General features: G+C 45.2%; 1 protein-coding gene across 10 annotated transcripts in view; it reads right to left on the reverse strand.

Annotated features, from left to right (window-relative positions):
- MARCHF2 (membrane associated ring-CH-type finger 2) overlaps positions 1-19,972 on the reverse strand; it is a 1,824,254-nt gene extending 1,804,282 nt beyond the window's left edge. For 7 of the 10 annotated variants that reach the window (XM_069649685.1, XM_069649688.1, XM_069649686.1 and 4 more), the window contains exon 1: positions 19,766-19,947. The gene's annotated coding sequence lies outside the window, so the exon portion shown is untranslated. Of the gene's footprint in view, positions 1-19,765 lie in introns of all 10 variants that reach the window. The other 3 variants (XM_069649689.1, XM_069649693.1, XM_069649684.1) reach the window with 2 other exon arrangements.
- Positions 19,973-20,280: the final 308 nt, after the last annotated feature.

Consider the following 20,280-nt stretch of genomic DNA (forward strand, 5'->3'; position numbering starts at 1 on the left):
AGGGGGGAGAGTTTGTGGTCAGTGTGTAGGGCCAATAAAAGGAACTCAACCATATGTGGAAGCAGACAGGGTAGCTGGAGCACAAGAGGTATAGCAGAGTTTATTACTATAGAAGTAACGAAAGGGGGGAATGTTGGGAAGGGGGCAGCACTGCCCTACCTCCCCTAGGCACTTTAGGGTGGGGTTAGATGCATTCAAAGCACTATGATGGCCCAAGGGGTGAGAGGGAACGGTAAGAGGACCACCTACCAGTTTATCGGGATCCTACTTCAATGTAACCAAATATAGTCTGTCCACATATTACAGCATGAGACGCGGCATAAAACGCGCAAGGTATTGCTATTTTGCGTAGATATTTGTAACCATAGGTAGGAGGGAAGGCCTGTGCCCAATGTGGCATTGCATGCATTAGGCCCAAATTGCTAGATGAGGGAAATATCCAGCCATGTCCGAGCCCCCATGGGGACAGCCTACACCCCCAACTGCCACAACGCCTATTCATTGTTCTAACAGTGTTGCAAAGATGTGTTTTTTACTCTAGAGGAATGTGCCCTACAAAGCTGTGATCACAGACAGGCGCCTTGGGGGCATGTTATCTCACACTGGCCAAAGCATGACCCGGCCCATCCCCAAGCGACCACAAGTTATGGCCCATATATAACTGACTAAAAAAAATAAGACCTCTGAATTCCATGGCACCAGGTGCCCCTTTGACCAACATCACCAAAGCAACAAGTCCTGAGATGCTCAAAGAGGACAAACAGGGCACATTGTTGAAGCGACAATCGTGTGATCTGTATTGCGAGGTGCTGGGAGGGATAATTTATAGTTCAAAATGAGGGTGGAGACCTTGGAGCCTGATGGCGCGAAGGGGAGCGAGTGAAATGTGTGTGTGACTGTTAAGAGTACCCCAGAACCTCCTTTGTGCCCGTCTTAAGGCCTGCCAAGTGAACAGTATGAGTAATAAAATAGTTGTATAGTAGGAGTATAATTCATTTGTTTTCTGACCATCAATGTGAGATGATCACTGCAGCACACACGTGAAGGAAGACGCACAGACTGGGCTGCAAATAATGGCCTGGATGGCCTGGCATCCCTTATGGGGCAGGTGGATCCTGTATAGGCACACCGCATCCAGTCGTGCAGGATTTTACCCTATTTATTGCATCATGTATGACGATGTAGTACTTTAGAAGATTCTGCTCGTACTATTTTTTGGCAGAAAGTTCTTAGCAGCAGGGTTATTTGCTGTTTCTCTCATCTATGTGGGAGATTAAAACTTGTTATCATTACAAGGTCGACTTTCTTCCCTAGCGGGTTGTATTCTCTCTGGTGTGAGCGTTCACTTGCCTTCAGCAGCTAGGCCGAATTCGAGGGGTATAACTGAGTCCTAAAGACTGTTGAGGTGTTTGTGGAGGTGTGCAAGTATGTGTGCAACTAGGCCGAATTAATTGAAGAGTGTAGCTGCATTTTATTGTTTGCTGGTGCAAAGGCATGAGTAAGCATAGTGGTGTGTTTTTTGAGTCTGAGTTTTCCAGGGGGACCTTGTTCCTGTTCAGCTTCCAGTGTCTGTGGTGGACGTGTTATATCTCCCTGCTTTTTGATGGGTTGAATTGTTTGTCAAAAGGTGATGGAAGGTGACAGTCAGTTCTGCCGCACAACTCATGTTAGTTCATAGGTGCTAGCGGCGTCCTTGGTCGGCAGCTTGCTAAATAGAATCCCCAATATGAAGCTCTATTAGGATACTCCCTGATAGATGGGGCTAGTAGGGAATACATGCTAGAAATGTTACTTGCTATACAATTCTCCACAGGGATTTCAAGATATGTAGGATTATCAGACAAGGGCATTTCCTGGTTTGATAGCATAGTGCATATTTGTAAGCCAGTGATCAAATGCACAAGCGCTATTAGAGTTTGGGATGCTAGTTCCGCTATACAGAATACCGTTGGGTAGTTCTGCTATAGAAACACTTGTGTGCAGGTGCGTTATAAATGACTCATTATATCATATAAATTCAATGGCAGGTGTGATTTAACAGGTTACTGTTAGTCGGACCCCCAGTATCTAGTTCTGCTCTTGGATTTCCAGGTGTGTAGGTAGACTTAGCAGTCAAGTCCCTTCATGGGATGATTGTGTGGTGCAAAATTCCGTAGCATTGATCAAGCTCATGAGTGATTAATTGGTGGATAGGTTACAAGTCATGCACAGTTGCCCCTGGTTAATGGTGATAGATAGCTTTAGGCCTCAGAGTGTATGGAATTACTGCAGATGAGGGGAGTAAAAAAAGTGTTGTCAGGTACGGAATTCTGTCGGGTGCCGCTACGATTAGGGTTTCTGGTCTGGGCAAAGGCTATGGTAGTGAAATCATTGTTAGGTTTATAGACGCTATATAAAATGACCAATAAATAAAATAGAGGAGTTAGATATAAGGCCAGAAGGTCTGTGTCTGGGTACGTAATCAGCCGGGTGCCACGCCAGGAGTTGTGGTGATGGTAGGATTGGGTGGTTCACTGTGTTCTCTTGTGAGTTTTAGGCGAAGAGCCAGGTTTTAAGTGCATTCAGGAAGGCTATGTAGTCTTCACTATGTCTGATGCGGGGAGGCAGTGAATTCCACAAAGTTGGCACCAGGGCTGAGAAGGTTGATCCTCCTATCCTGGTTAACTTGGAATGGGGGTCCACTAAGAGGAGGGCAGTGCTTGGCCCAAGGGTGCGAGGTGGGTGGTAAGGCGTCATCTCAGTGGATAATACATACAAATTTGAAAGTTGCCATTCGTTGTCCAATTGGGAGCCAGTGTAGGGTAAGTGAGATGTGGTCCCTTCGTCCCAAAGCGAGAATCAGTTTGGTAGCCGAGTTCTGTACTCTTTTGAGTTCAACTGGTAGGCTGGTGCACCCAGTTAGAAGGAGTCCGCGTAATCTAGTCTGGACATGATAATGGACATAATTGCAGCCAGCCTGTTCAGGAAAGTGAGGTAAGGGAAGATACGTTTCAGGAGCTTAAGGTGGAAGTGACAGGCTTTGGGTGAGTTGTTCATGTGGTGAGATAGAGTAAGGTCCAAGTCCATTGTGCAGTCAAGGATTTCTTACAGTGCTGGTGGTCGTGGGCGGCTGGGGGGGTTCGGAAGCCGAGTGAAGGTGGCTAGGGAGTCGGAAGAGCGAATAGAGCAGGGAGTCAGAAGAGGGAATAGAGCAGATTTACCATAAACCATGATCTCCATTTTACCCGGGTTCAGAAGAAGGTGGTTAGTCGTCATCCAGCGGTCAATGTCTGAGAGAAATGCTGCTAGGTCAGGGCTGGGATAGGTTGATTTAGGAATTCTCAGGATGATTCGTGTGTCATCCGCATAGTTGTAGAAAGTAAGGTTGTGTGTGCAGATGATCCTGGGGAGGGAGGTCAGGTAAATGTTGAAGAGAAGTGGGGAGAGGCATGAGCCCTGGGGTACTCATGTGTTAAATGGGCAAGCAGCAGAGAGGAACAGGGGAGAGGGGTGATTTGGTGTCTTTTAGAGGTGGAACGAGGCGATCCTTGAGAGCTGAATCGCGTATTCCTAATGAGTGCGGTCTGTCCAGAAGGATTATGTGCTTGGTGGTGTCAAATGCTGCAGAGGTCAAGAAGAATAAGAGCTACACATCCTTCTAGGTCTAATGTCTCTTTGAGGTCATCCCAGATAGAGATCAGCGTGGTTTCTGTTCTGTGGCACAGACCGAAGCCTGATTTTGCAGGGTCTTGGAGATTGTGGGATTCCACAAAGTCATTGAGCTGTGAGTAGGCAGTGCGGTCGATGTGTGAGTCATGGGCCTCTGGAATTCACATACTAAATGTTTCCAGTTGAACAACGTGTTTTGACTGGTGTCTGTCTTGACACCTGGATCCCCTTTCAGCTGAAGTGAAGTATCTGAATTTTCTGAGAAAGTTTGAGCTGTCCAATTCAAATAGGACCACTAATGATTACAGACCCGCCAATTCTACCCAACATGATTTCAAACACGGTTTGATCAAAAGCCCCTTGTGTGCAGACCTCTGCTGGCTATACGTTTTTAACGCCTCATGCAATCTAGATATTCGGTTCTTTGGGATGGGAAGTTCCCGGCTTGGGCCCCAATTAGGATTGGTATTTGGTTTAATTTTCTTTACAAAGGTCACAGGCATTAAGACCTTATATCTCAAGGGCTTCTCCTGTTGCGGATTCCTCACAATTTCACAAAGGACTAAGACAGGTCTTAGGTTAGTAACATATCCCACAATCATGATTTTACCGAATTGTTTGTGTGTGTTGTGTTGTCTCAAGTGTTACTAGTGCAAGACAAAGGGCCTAAAGGGTAACTGTTCATTTCCTTCAGAAAACCGCATAAGCCCATCTCATCACCCACATTTGCCATATGCGTTTTCATGGTCATGCCTCAGGCTGGCATTGATTTGGGTTCCTTTTGCGCACTCCGCCAGAGGCGCCATGGTTTTTAACCCCTTTTGGGCAGGGGATTGTCTAGAAGATATCCTTAGAGCAGCAGAATGGTTTAGTAAACTTGTGTTCATCACCTTTCATTGCAAATCTATTCTTTTTTGGTGATTCTTTAAACTTGCATAATAAGAAGTCTCTGGACCCTGTCATCAAATAACGATTTTGCTAGAGAAGGATTGGAAGTCGATATTTGATTAAGGGCACAGAAGTGAAGATAATCCCACCCCAGTTATTGCCATTTCTTTAAGCACATCCAAGCCCACTGACTTCTTCAATATGTTGTTTCAGACTCAAATTCTGGTGGTTGTCCTGTTGCCTTACCGATACCTGTAGATTTGGTTCTGTACTTCAACTAAGAGGTTTCTTAGATTCATCAGTGCAACGAAAAAAGGACTTGGCGGTTGTGCTCGTATATGGCTACCTGTAACAAGATAGCCCAGAATGACTATCGAAAAAGAGTGTAAGGAGGTCCCAAATATACTGCACTCCAGTCGCCCATTTTGAAGTACCAGGAACATTCACACCGAAATATGTAACGTATGATGAACAGATAAACCAGCAGAGAGCCGCAGTGGGGCTCTGCCCAGTATCTATTAGAAGAACGACACCTATTGAAGTATCAATAACCAGACAACGATGGGCAGTAAGGTACCCATTGAGAAAGCCCTACCAGCAAATGAGACGAAATTAAGATTGTTTAATTACTGTGCAGGAAGAACACAAAAAGTCCTCAATGGAAGACGAATGGTGACGTCACAAGGGTCTGAACTAACGCACCCATAGAAGCTATGATGACCCAAAGAGACGAAACACCATGAATAAAGATATCGTGAAACTAAAAGAAGAGAACAGTGTAGAAAAACAAGGGAACTTCAACTGAAAGCAGGATGAAGATATTCAACCAGCTAACGCCTGTACATATGCGTGTAACAGCAAGAAAGCTAAGAAAACAGTGCGGCTTGCTATGCTAAGTAGAAGAATAGAGCGGCGAGCGCCATTGTACATAATCTACCTCAAAATGAAGCATGTTATACAAGTACGAGTCCACTTTGCATGAAAAGCAGAACCAACTCAGATTACTATGGGCCAAACAAAAGAAGTTTCATATTCTCGCACCACGAGGAAAGAGGCTGAATCGAAACTCGACAGAGGCAGCTCGTGCCGGGGAAGCCAAAGTCATATTGATAAAAGCTATGAACAGTAGCTACTTCTAATTGAAGCTAAGAACAGAATATCCTGCCACTGAAGGAATGAGATAAGAAGGCGTAGGCAGGTGGCAGGGTGAAACGAAAATCAAATGCACAAATTGGAAGAAACAAGGTAAATCCATGGTGTGCTAGCATGTGACCAGCCGAGCGAGAAGAGGCATAGTTTCACACCTAGGCTTAGCACCCACCCAGACAGAGATATCAGCACTTTTTCGAGACAAGAAGATGCAGTTTCTAGTCCAACCACAGTGAACTCATTGACACATAGCCCATAAAGTGATGATTGATTGTAGAAAGGCAGGGTGAATTGGGGCACACCCTGAACCTGGTTGACCATTCTGCTTGCTACTAAGCAAAGTGGAGATTTATACATGGGGTTGATGCCAACCCAATCATAATGGACCAAATAATCTAGGGTCCTATAGTTAGTAGAACCAATGAGACGTTGTACTTTTAGTGACGTCTACAGTAGTCACTGTTGAAGAAGGGCTTAGACGCCCACCTAACAGTATTTACCCAATCCCCTCACTCTGTTAGCATATACAGATATATAACCTATATTAAAGTTACCTTTTTCCTACCAATAGAATTGCATGTTAACTTTTGAGTGTTACACGTCAGATTATGATGCGTTTTTGGTATAAAAGTTATGTTTTGTATGAAGTTCGAGGAAGTTGAAGCGAGACGGGCTGTCGCATCACTGTTGATTTCCATGTTTCCCCGTTTTTTGTACTTGTCATTAAACAAACTCCCCTTTGCCAAACCATTGAGTTATCTTTATTGATTGGTGTTGGAGTAAGAAAACCTGCACCCCCATCCACCTCGAAGTGCAGCTATCTCGTCTTAAAGTACTGCAGAGCAAAACCCTGACTCTATGGGCCGGCTGGGGGTCTCTCGGTACACTTGGTAGCAAAGATCGGATGGTTTATCGACTATCGATTATTGATTGAAGTAGGACACCTATTGACCGTCGACATAAAGTAACTATAGGTCTTGGGCAATATCACGAGTCCTTTGCCATTCGGCTGAGTAGACCGTGAAGCTCCCCGTAGACAATGGTAGCGTAAGCAAGTGACTACAGACAGGGCCTGAAGCGACCCGTTCTCCCAACACATCCCTTCCCATTCCTACGGGCAGCTGATCGGGTGAAAATCTGAAGAAGGCGGTGATCCTGAGGATCACGAGACGAACCATGCGAGCGGTGAGTGAAGAAAAAAATGTAGTGCTTTGGCAAACAGTGTATGCCTTAGAAGAAGAAGTAAAGGGAAAAAGGTGTATAATATATATATATATATAGAATCGAGAATAATTAAATAAATAAAAGATACCAGTGAGGACACCCAAGAAGAGAAGAAGAGAGAGGTTACCGGGGAAGACACCTGAGAAGTGAGAGGATCCGCCTTATTCCTACGCTTTAAATATAGCGGCTAGAAGAAACGTGTACCCAGAGTCCCACATAATGGGGAACAGTTAGGCTACCACAACATTTAAAGACGTTGTGACAGGGGTACGTTTACACTCCATGAAGGGGTAATGATTAGAGGCAGAGGTATGTGTCCAGCTGGTGTCCGTCTAGTGTGGGCGGGAGAGGTATGTGTCCAGCTGGTGTCCGTCTAGTCTGTCAAGTGTCTGTCTTACATGTTTTGTTGTGACGTCATATGTGAATTGTTTTTTAGAGAACTGATTAAAAAATTGCAAGATTCAATAGCTGAGACAGAATCGCACATGAATTGATGTTTTTGAGCAAATTGGTAATATAGCATTTTTGTGGAAAATTTGGATTGGAGCTTGCAGCGTTTGGTGTTCGCTCATATTGTCACAAGTTGTTTTAAACCACACAAAAGCATTGACGAGTGTTATAGAAGAGGAAAGGGAATAGATCTAAACATGGAAGACATAACTCCATTAGCACATTTATGCAAGCAATTGCCAAAACATGCACCCAAGCTAAAGAAAGTATAGAACCGAGTGGGTTAAAGGTACTGCCCACAAGATGTTTGTGCCATGGCCACAAAATGGGTCTTTATTTAAAGCTGAACTTACAACATATGACGAACATATTTGCATGCCACATACACAGGCAAGAAGCTAGAAAAACGCCTTGCTGTTCTCGAATTGTGAAAAATGTACGAACAGGCAAAAGAGGAAGAGCCGCCAACAGATTGGATACTTAATATATGCACTGAGGGGGGTGAGACGCCTACCGCGCCACCTGCTCTGCCCGAAACGACAATTGAAGGAAGTAAGGACGAGGGATTATACCCATTGAGGGAACTCAAGGCAGCCACGGGGTACAGCAACCCCGCATATGAGTCACCTACACATAGTAGTGATGAAAATCAAGGGAAGGATAAGGACAAGGATCTTACCTGTGCAGTCCCAAAGGACATGGGGAGGCGCGATGATGAAAGGAAAGGTCAGGCACAGACAAGTGCATCTCTCGACAAGAAGAAAGAAGGGAAGAGATGGAAAGGGAACGGAGACAGAACTCAAATGATAGCATTCGCGGAAGACGATTGGATGGGAGGACAAATTTTATTGGGATTTGATGGTAAAGGCATTTATGACGTAGGACAAAGGGAGAGGTTAGATGAGACACAGAAAAAGAGGAAAGAAAAGGAGTTAAGAGACAAACGGATAAGAAGAAAAGAGACAAAAGCGAGAACAGCTATATCGCGAAGAGCAAGAAAAACAGCTTGATCACAACCCAAGAGCAGCCTACGATCAAGACAGGCAGAAACAGCAAAGGTTAGAAGAGCAAAGGATACGTGAGAAAAGAACAAGGAAACAAAGATGAGGAAATACGAAGGGCAGATGAACGTAGAAATGAAAAGAGAAAGGAAGAAGATTGAGGCAAGAAAGCGAAAGGAATTTGATGATGATATCGAACGTAAGCGAAGACAGAGAGCATGCATATTCATTCAATCCAATTGTAGACTGGGAAGACCTCGAAGAATTCTTTCATGCGTACGATTCAGTACCAGGTACGTCTAGGCCAAATATGGAAGAGGGCTTCGACACCAGAAGCATCGGAGAAACGATTGACAAAATATATGATGAAATGGGGCTAGAACAAATACCCGAAGAAGAGAGGGAAGAAGAGCGCTTGGAAAGCACTCAACTGTATGACACGGAGGATGTCACCCGAAGTAGTGGGAATAGAGACCTGTGCTGGATATTGTAGAAATAGGTAGGAATAAAGAGGATACAAGGAGTTGCATGAATTGGGAACAAACGATGTCCGGCTCCGAAGGAGAGGAGCGCGAGGAAAATGAAGAAGGGAGGCAGAGCGAAAGACGACACCCAAGGGAAAAAGGGATACAATGGTCAGACACTAGCGAGTCTGCACCAAGGGCATCAGAGTCAGCCACGCAGTCTGACCGACATGAAGAAGTATCTCATGGTCAAAGGGGGGTGTCTTCACCGCCCTATGTAGACAGGCTAAAGACATTGCCAGGTAGACGGCGATGCAGGAATATTACCCCTGCAATAGACAGGAGACCAATGAGAGAAGAAAAGGAGGGCTACGCATTCCAGTTTCTGCTACTAGTGTAGGGGGGAGTAACACCACAATATATTCCACGGCCACACATGGATCGGGAAAACCTAAAAAACAAGCTTCCAATGCTGACATCGGGAGCTGGAAAATGGATACATGAGTTAGAAAAAATGACAACATGCAAGCCATAGGGGACATTAAGGGTCTCCTAATCGCCATACTTGGTGCGAGAGCAGACGACGTGTGGGCACGGGCAGGGTACCCTGGTGTAACCACAATCAATACCACACATGACGGAGCGCCATTTAATAATTGCAGAGCAGCAGTATGGAAAGCGCTACGAGTACTTTACCCAGATACTTCCGATATAGGAGCTATAATGACTCGCAAAATGAAGGATTCTGAAGATCCGCTGATTTATATACAAAATTTCCAAGACGCGTGGGTGCTCGAGACTCATGAAACTTGGACAAAATCTATACCTGTATTTTACCATATATTGTGCCAAGGACTGCCAGAACCAGTACAGAAACAACTCAAGAAATTGGTAGGAGTCGAGGCTAAACCTTTGGCTGAAATACAGTTGACTATCGCACATTATTGTAGACTGCTGCAGGAAAAGAATCGCAAAAAGGAAGCAACTCGAAAAGGGGAGGAAGCGAAATTGGTGCAGAAAAAACTATCAAAGTATGCTCTCGAAGGAGCCATGCTAACTAGCGCAGCTGAACAAAGCATGCAGCAGGTGGCTAGTCCACAATAGAATAATCAGGGTAAGGTAGGGTTTTACCCACGAGGAAGAGGATTTAGGGGAAGAGAATGGCAGAGCAATCAGGGAGGCTTCCAAAATAATCAAGGAGGTTTTCAAAACGTGCAAAATGGAAGCCCAGATATGGCAAATGGGCAATTAATCCGACCACCGCCAGTATGTTGGCTGTGTGGAGTGACAGGGCACTTGGCGCGCACATGCAGGAGCCAAGGCATGATGCAGTACGGCCAAGGAATGTGAGCAGGCATGGCGAATTCACCTGCATTTTTTACAACAGGGAGTTGCACAGAATCACACGGTGCAACAACAAGCGCCAGCAGTGCAACAAGGAGTGCAACCTCAGAACATGGTCAGTGTTCTACAAAGGCAAACCCAACAGGCACCGTTGCAAGTGTCACACACGATGAGCACAGGGCAGACCCAGAACCCTGGAAGGGGAAGCAACAATGGGAATGGGGAAAATCTACAAGTGCATGGTGGACCAAACTTGTATATGAACTAGGACAACTCACTGGGAACCCTGATGTGCTCTATCCTATCAGTGACACCAGACCCTCACAGGGAAGCTAGGGTGGATGTCGTTATAAGGGTTAAAGAATATTCCTTCCTAGTTGACATGGATGCGACACGCTCGTGCATACGTGAAGGCAAGTTTTCCTTGTCCGGCGAGGCCATTGATATTCAGTGTTTTACAGGAGCTCACAATCGAGTTCCCTTTACAAACGCACTCACAATCTCCATAGGAGAGTGCGAAATGAGTGTACCCTTTACTGTATTCACGTCAGACCCCAGTAAACATTTTGTGTCGAGACTTAATGACAAAGTTGAACATGACAAATTTGTTCACGGAGGAGGGCATAGTATGCTTCACTCCAGGAATGCACTATTCAAATGTATGCAAAATGATTAGAGCATACTCAGGACACATAGCCATGAGGGCCATACCAGTAGAGCCAGAAATGTTTGCATATGGCATGCAAGTGCTTACGGCGGGATTGCCAAGCCTTGCAGGCAGGATCATGAGAACCCCTGATGAGTTTTTATTCAGACCAAGAATACCCATGCATGAGGAGGAGGGACAAGTATTTCCCTTGATGATACACACAGCTGTAGTGCGAGGGAAAGTGGTCTTGGTTGATGGTTACGATGATGAAGGCAGACAATGGTGTGCAATAATTGCCATTGAAGAAGGATATCGAGTGACTGACGTCACCGATGACGATCTGTTTGAAGAACAAACAGAAACAGGAGAGACAATGGTGGAAGTAAGTCTCACCTTTTGGGTACCGATAATTAAAAGAGAAGTACCTCAGAGAATGATGTTGGCGCTAAAACATCTTGAATATTTTGATGATGATGTAGCTAAAGTGCCTGTCTCAGTGTGGACTACCGGACCCTATGACGTAGGTCTCTTAAAGGGGGTTGGAGAAGGATTAAACTGAAACCAGGAGCAATTTTACCCATGGCATCTTAATGACATCAATACTGCGGTTTATCAAAAAATCAAATTTAATTCAGGATTTACGCCCAATAAATGACATTGTTGAGGCCGAGTTCCCTTTAGTCCCTAACCCGGCTACAATTCTATGTAATGTACCCGTTGAGGCAAAATATTTCACAGTGATGGACTTGAAAAATGCATTTTTTTCAATCCTATTACACCGTGACTCACAAGATCCGACGTCATTCACGTTCAGACAAATGCATCTGAAAAGCACAAGGCTGCCACAGGGATACTGTGAGTCTCCGTCTATTTTCAAAAGAGTCCTGCAGATGGATTTGAATATTGCATTAGAAAGTGTTGTCTTGCAATATGTGGATTACATCCTAATTTGCAGCACCTCAGAACAATCCAGGCACGATTCTGTTCAGCTACTGACTATATTGGCTGAGAAAGGGGACAAAGAAAAGTTACAATATTGTCAACAAGAAGTGCTGTACATAGGCCAGCTAAGCTCATATGAGGGAAAGAAAGTGATTCCAGAAAGGGCTGAAGCCATACTTAACACGGCTAAGCCTCACACGATAAAGCCGATGCAGAGCTTTCTAGGCCTGTGCAACTATGTTAGGGCATGGGTTTTCGATTACAGCTCTTATACTAAGCCTTTACTTCAGGCCCTAAAGAAGGTCCAAGTGACAAAGGAAAAGATCGAATGGTCTGAAGCCATGGAGGAAGGATTTGCTGATCTCAAGAGAGCGATTTGTACAGCTCCAGTTCTCGGAAATTCCCAATTATGCAGAGGAATTTTACCTGTTTTCACACACAAATGGCAGCGTCATGACGGCAGTACTCGCTCAAAGAACTTCCTTGGGGTACAAGCCCCTAGCATACTACAGTGGGAACCTGGACCCAGTAATGAGAGGCCATTTCCAATGCAAACAAAGTTTAGCTGCCGCAGCGTTCGCCACAGAGAAGGCTACAACCATTGTGATGGGATGCTCCATGACATTGTACGTCGAGCACTCACTATTTGCCATTCTAGAGAAACCAAAGGGCACATTGACATCTCAGAGAGCTACTGCTTATGAAGTGATCATATCAAACCCATTGATTAAAATAGTCCTATGTAAAATAGTGAACCGAGCAATATTCATCGCAGAGCCAGTCACTGAAGGAGAGCCAATACATGACTGTGCAAATTATGAAGAATTCTACGATGAAATTCCCAGGGTAAAAGAAAATGCCTTGGCAGGAGGAGAGATCGTCTTTATTGATGGGTCTTCGAGAATCGACTAAAGTGATGGGCAAAGATAGACAGGCGTTGCTGTGATAAAGCACACAGCGAATGGAGTGTCAAGTGCTTCTTAGTGCAAGAATACCATCTCATTATTCAGCATAGGCTGCAGAATTATTGGCGTTAATACTCGCCATTGAGAATCACCCAGACCAATGGTGTACAGTGACTCCGCCTATGTGACGTCAACAGTGCACGCAGGCTTAGCATGCTGGAAAAGGAGGGGCTACTTCCGAGCGGACGGCACACCAGTGCAGCATGCAGCCTTATTGGACAGGCTGATTAAGGCACTACAGCGCCCAGTGGGCATAGCGGTCGTGAAATGCGCCGCCCACACCAAGGGGACATATTTTATCTCACGTGGGAACCAAGCAGCAGGCACAGAAGCCAAACGTATGGCATCCAAAAGTGAGACGATTATGGAAGTGGAAGTGGCACGCACCAATGAAAGGATGATGGTTGCATGGGCAACATCGGAAACCTATAGCGATCTGGGGCAAACACAATTAATGGAGCTCCAAGGCAAGGCACCACAGGAAGAGAAAAACCTGTGGAAACGTTGAGGGTGTTCTTTAAACCCCTCTGACAGCTTGTGGCGACAAGACAGCACTGGTAAACCAGTAATGCCTGTAGCCCTATTAGCGCTGGAGCAGTTACATTACCCAGCGAAAATATGACAAAAGAGAATCTAGCAGCAACAATCGCAGAAGACTGGTTCATACCGAATTTAGCTGAGCATGTTGCATTTTTTATGCTGAAATGCATAATCTACCAACAATTCACCGCTGGGCACACATTAAAAGTAATGGGAGGAGTCATCCCCAGGCCAAATGGGCCTTTCCAGGACTTGCATGTCGATTAGATCGACATGATTCAAGTATGCAATAGGTACAGGTACTTGATTGTTGTGGTGTGTCCATTCTCTAGGTGGATTGAAGCAGGTCCATGTACACACCCAGACTCTACCTGTGTGGCCAAATTCCTAGTGAGGGAAGTGTTCCCCAGGTGGGGGGTATGTGAAGTAATGAGATCAGATAACGGGGCTCATTTTGTTAATACAGTGTTCGAGCAGATTAGCTTGTTTCTTGGTATAAGGTACAACTTCTCGTTGGTGTCATCATCCAGAAGGTAATGGGGTCTGTGATAGGCTCAACGGCTTGTTAAAGGAAAGGATAGCCAAGTTGAAGCTTACTCTAAAAAAGGGGATGGTTGCAGTGCCTTCCACTGGCAATGTATGCTCTTCGGAACCAACCTAGCTCCGACCATCAACTCACGCCACATGAGATAGCCAAAGGAAGAAGAATGAGAACTCCCCTAACACCGCGAGATAGAGCTAGTTGTGTTGCCCAGTCGACACGAGAGGCTTTAGGGTCGGAAATGCAAAACTATCTGAACTGTATGACATCTTGCCTTACTTTAATTTCAGACCAGCTGCAGCGACAACGAAAAGGGTGCAGCGCAGCACAGAACACAGAAGGAGACACTACATCAGACTCAGTTCAAGGTCTACGTGTTCCACTCGTCTTCCCTGGAGATGCTGTCTTGGTGAAAAATCATACAAGGAAAAGGTGGGATGAGCCAAGATTCAAGGGTCCTTTCATTAAGAGAACTGCAGTCCGTCCGATGTCAAGCTACAGGGCAGGAGAGCATGGAATTTGCTCTCTGATATCAAACCCTACATCGGAGAGGGCCCCCTGCCTGCACCCCAAAGAGAGGAATCGACGAGCAACGGGGAAGAACCACAGCACGTGCAGACGAGATCCATGACGAGGAAGAAGGACGCATGATTAAAGATTGTGGCTTCTTTTTGGACATTCCTCTAAGCAAAAAAGGGGAAATGGGCATAAAAACTGAACTCTGTGCATCCTAATTGCAGGGTGAAGAAGAAAATTGCACGCGTAAGCCACAACATAGTCTGTTGACTTCGAACTTTGGACTGAGGCACGCTGAAGCCTTAATTAGAAAACTATGCCAAATTTTGTCCGAGGACACATAAATTGGAAGAAGATACAGTACCCCGATTCCTTTCACACCGAGACCCTATTTGGAATCACTGTTGGTGTCCCACAGTAGAAATATCACAAAAGATGTGGTTACTTATTTCAACTTAGTGCTAAGATCATACCCGTCACTGGTAGGAAGAATCACAAGTGTTGCAGACTTTCTCCAAGATCCTGAAAATGAAAAAATAATAAGACAACTGCTTTCTGTCATTGCAGAACAATTCATTGTACTCCCCGAGTACAGTGAGAAAGAATCAAATGTTCCCAACACAGGCGGAAATAGATGAGCTCATCAACGCCCTGTTCTTTAGCATAATTGAAGACTGTCCATCTATTGTTAGGAGAACAACTGATACACTGACCTTCCTTCGAGATCCGATGAATAAAGAGAACCTAAGTCGTCTCATAAACAACATAATCTTTCTGGTCGCACTCCACGTGAACGGACAGTGCAGACATGGTTTACATTAAGGAAAAAACCTATGATCCTGAATCTCAACGAAGACTGGACAGATGTCTCTATAACCAGAGGACAGCAGGCTGGCACATAATGTCCTGTTTCGCCTAGTTACTGACTTTCCAGAGCTAGTGGGGAGACCAATTGATGTTGACGTCCTCACATTCATCGGAGAACCAGCTAATGTTGCACAAATGGGAATGCTACTGCATGGAATCATGCTTCAAGTGGAACTTTCCAATTATCAGAGAAGGTTCCCGAGGAGACAGTGAAACCTTCTGCCAAGGGACAGATTGAGGAAGCAGAATCGAGAGCTCCATTTGTTATTTTTCCCTATTTTTTCATACTGACTAGTGTCCAACATGTCCTCAAGACTAAAGCAGATTCGGGGTTGGACAGGGAGCTCACCTACTTTGAACATGCACAGTAAAGGGACACACTGAAGTATTACTTAAATTGATTTCTTTTCCATAGTCTAATAAAGGAACTGTATCCTGAATTAAAAGACAATTGTCACTTTCCAGAAGGGGAAGGGGAACACCTTTTGAACACCAGACACTCAAACTCAGAACTTGAAAAACGACATTAGATAAGGAAATACTAACATCAACATAGGTGAATGATCGAGATGGGGGTCCAGAGCAGCAACCTGGTCCTCCGGCAAGAAGAGAGGCATCCCTGCTTCTCTGGAAGAAAATGCTGTTGCCACACATACCGAACCATAATGTAATTATGCATTGTATTTATCGTTATTCTACTGTCATTAGAACTGCATTCTATATTGGTGCACAAAGCGTTCCAATTTCAGTCGACCCACCTGATGATGTACACATGAGACCCACAAAAGCACCCAGACCTTATATAGTCATTCCAGTCCCAAGAAGATCTGATGGTGTAGTGAATGAACTTGAAATGGATGCAATTAGCAACGACACACACACTTGTGGTAACGAATGAGCAGGAAAGCCGGAGACAGGGTCGGCATGAAATGAATGAAGTAAAAACACTGACAACTAGACGCACACAAACACTGAATGTACACAAAACAGGCCTAGCATCAATGACTGCAGAACTACAAACCAAAACAGCAGGAGAAAAGAAACTGCCTGCCATAAGAAATGTCACAAAGCTGTCATGAGAAAACAAGAAGCGTTGAAAGAAAAGCCAAGAGGCGCAGACACATCAGAAACTGTTGAGAAAACAAGGGCTAACTCAGAAAAACTCTCCGAAAGGACACAAATGTTAGGAGACTTACTATTCCCGTTCATAGCCAGAGCAAGGAAAAGACAAGAGGAACTGAAAAATAAAACCACAGAGACTGTATTGCCGAGCATATATGATCCAACACATGGGACAAGTACCAGTTCCACAGTACAGCCATATACCGGACCAGTGTCAGGCTGGTTGGCATGGGCATTTGCACGCAGCAGAGAAAAACTGCATGAAGAAAGGAAAAGAGCTGCCAGACTCATGTCCACTTAAATGGCGAAGATGAAAAGGCCTGCACCATGGACCAGGATACCTGAGAACACTCCAGCAAGAAAAAGCCACACAGATGCATTCAGAGATGTGGCAGTAGCAAACTACATGAAGACCTTAAGAATCAAGAGAAGCATGCATGAAGACAATTAACTGAACGATTACCTGGATACTACAGCACACCTAGGGAACAACATTTGGTACCAGCACATGAAGAAAGTTGGAAGATGAAATTCTGAAGGAGAATGCTTCGTTTGTGCACTCCTACCCTACAGCATGGGGAAGTCCAAGATCTTCGTGGTTGTAGAAATTGATGTTCAGACAGCACACTGTCACACGTAGCCATGTGCAAGACGAGAGGCCAGTTTATGGGAAGTGATGCTTCCCTAATATGGGCAAATGAAACAGCCCATCCCGATGAAGATGATTATGTTCAAGACATTAAAACAAGAAACAGAGCTCATACGAGGAATCATGTGATCAGATACGAGAAGCCTGGAGGAAGCTTGCAAGTGGAAGAACAGACAATGGAGTACAGCTAATGTTGAGGGCTATCGAGTCATTCCTGCACAAACACAACATAAATCAGAGAAAAGCCGCGCTGTACCATCCCAAGCAAATGGACTAGTGGAGAGAGCCAAAAGATTCATTAAAGGCGCCATCCAATTAGCAACCGATTCAGGTATGGATCCTTTCAAAACAGTGAAGGAGGCTATTGCGGCCCACAGGTTAACTCCCAACGGCATCACCAAATTTTCGCCATTTCGAATGCTGAGAGGGAGGAGAGCAGCGTCCACACTGGTGCCGCCATGGTTGACCAGAGTAAGAGTGGATGACAAAGTAGATATGGATGAAGTGGTGTGGAGGCTGGAAAACAGCAAAGCATGCATGAAAAGATGAAGCGACCAAAGAAGAACAACCCAAGATCGCAAGGTCAAGGAAGGAGACTGGATTAAAATATGACTACCAAGCAAGGACCAAATGACAGGTTCGAAGTTCAGTAAATCAATAAGTCATCCACAGATGGACAAACCACGTCGGCACCGAGGATGGCTGCATGTGGAACACGGAACGGGTAGCCATGTTTGAGAAGCATCGCAAGGCAGAGAGGACACAAGAGGAGCCCAACCCCTGCAAAAGCCCCGACAGAGAGGTTGCCTGAAAACAAGAACTAGAAGCCACAGCGAGAGAGACCGAGAAGGAACGAACAGAAGGGGACACATCGGAAGCCAGAAGCGCCAGGAAAAAAGAGCGCAAAGCCGCGACTCAGAGCAGGTCGAGCTCCCGGTGTTCCTCTCAAGTGAACTAGAAAACGTCTTCAGAGACGTTATTATATTGCATACATGCCAACCCTCCCGATTTAGGCGGGAGACTCCTGATTTTTAGGTGAAAAATATTGCTATTTTTCACAGTCTCCCGCCTAAAACCTATGCCTATGAACAGGACAGCGAAAAACTCTCGAGAATTTATAGCATCATCGAAAGCTGGATGAAGGACAATTGGATGTGCTTAAATGCCACCAAAACAGAGCTCATGGTTTTCGGATCACCTTATGCTAGAAAAAAATTAAGTCTGCAATACACCGCATTCAAGATCAAAGAGACACACATTTTTATAGCAGAAAAAGTGAAAACACTAGACATTTACCTACAGGCATCCTTGGGAGCAGAAGCCCACACTGCCTACCTTAAATGGAACTGCCAATATCACCAGAAACTACTGAAAAAAATCAGACCCTTGCTGAGCCTACAAAACAGCACAACAATAGCAAGAGCCACAATTCTCTCCCGGTTAGATTATGGAAACTCTTTACTACTGGGTGGCAGCAGCAAACGTCTAAAACAATGCCAAGTGGTCCAAAACAACGCTATTAGAACAATCACAGGTAAACCTAAGAGAGAACATGTCACAAAGGACAGAAGGGATTTACACTGGCTAGCTATCGAGGAACGCATAACATTTAAAGCCATTACCGTAGTACACCGATGTTTATATGGAAAAGCGCCAATCTACCTAAAAAAACAATTCATATGGTATGAATCATACTGCAATCTGAGATCAAATAAGACTGGCCTTCTCCAAGTTATTCCAGAAAAAAAAGAAAACAGATTAGGTAGGGCTTTTACGACCAAAGCGGTCCTTAAAAGGAACAAACTCCCTCCCACACTAAGACTTGAAACCAACCATCTACTCTTCAGAAAACAACTAAAGACACTTCTCTTCAAATAGGAGCCTAACTTAGTTACTTCAGTGAACCCAACATCTTTTCATTATGTTTTGTTTTATGTGGCCCTCGCCATGTCCTGTCTCCTACATTCCAGCCTGTCTTAATGTAATGCACTCCGATGCCTGCGGGCTGCAGCGCAATATAAACATATAAATAAAATAAATAAAAATAAAATAACTGTAGCCCCAATGCATTCCTATGGTGAGGAAATATGCATCTCCCGATTTCCCTGTGGGAATCTCCCTCCCCGTTGCATTTGAATGTTGGTATGCATGTTATATTGCATCACCCTGGACAGCTGAAGACCAGTTGCCTATGGACTAAATGCTACAGATGTTTGCTTGTTTTGCATTGCTGGTATTGTTGCAGCAATAAAAAAAGAGTTAAACTCGCAACCAGGAGCCTCTGCTACACTATTCCAGAACACACGGGTCACGTCCCTTGAAATGGATAATAATGGCAACCCAGGACCAGTAGGTGAAATTACTCCGATCTCTATAAGTTGTATATTTTGGTAGCCTCTGGAAAAAAGACACGTTCAATTAAGCTTCTTATACACAGGAATTCACTAACCCTCACATCGACATGTTACTGTGCGCTCCATGAGACTCAAATCGCACGTATTGGCTGCGGGTGATTGCAGTAACAAACAGATAACGGTAGCGATCTTCTTCCACCTCAGCCTTAAATAGGTGAACGGAACTCTAGGGGTAACCCATTTCCCTTCCTTCGCGCTCCTGCTACTCATCTTGAGCCACAGAAGTGGTGTATCTGGCCGCCCGTGAGGTCACACCTGCCTGCGCGTGTTGCAGATGCTTCCAGTTCTTGCCGCCCCAGGGCGCGTCTCTCCCACTAGTAGGTGGAGCTGTGACGCAGGTGCGGTCGCAGGGGGCGGGCGCGGAGTGACAGGCCTTGCAGGAGCCTTCTTACCTGTCCGCTCCCACCCTTCTCGCCGTCTGGATCGTTTTTCCTCAGCAAAGAGAGTCCATACCGTAGCCCTCCTTGGCTTCAGCCAGCCGCGGCTATGCTGTCACAGACTGTCGCGTAACAACCGCAGCTACGCGACCAACGGCGCAAGCTACGTAAAGAGGGCAGACCATTATGAGCATCAGCACTAGCAGAGGCGGGCACCTCCGTGATAAACACTGGAGTTAACCAATGACAAAGTGAAACTACTTACAGTGGCCAATAATATGTAGGGAGAGGCTGGTCTTTGCCACCTTGATTAGCCTGCTCTTCATAGCAATGACGCAATTCTGTGATTTTTGGGAGCAGGGTGCTTGAAGATTAAAAAGGGGTGGAGCTGTGGGCAAAGTCTGGTTATTAACGGGGTCTGACAGACTGTAAATGGGAAGAATCGTTTGAATTGTTGACATTGCGGAGAGGTGACTGTAGAGATCATGCATTTCATTTTCGGGAAGCTGACTGCCATATTGTCTGCCAGA

The sequence above is a fragment of the Ambystoma mexicanum genome, chromosome 1p, assembly GCF_040938575.1.
Source record: "Ambystoma mexicanum isolate Mex_15411 chromosome 1p, UKY_AmexF1_1, whole genome shotgun sequence".
Classification (NCBI taxonomy): domain Eukaryota; kingdom Metazoa; phylum Chordata; class Amphibia; order Caudata; family Ambystomatidae; genus Ambystoma; species Ambystoma mexicanum.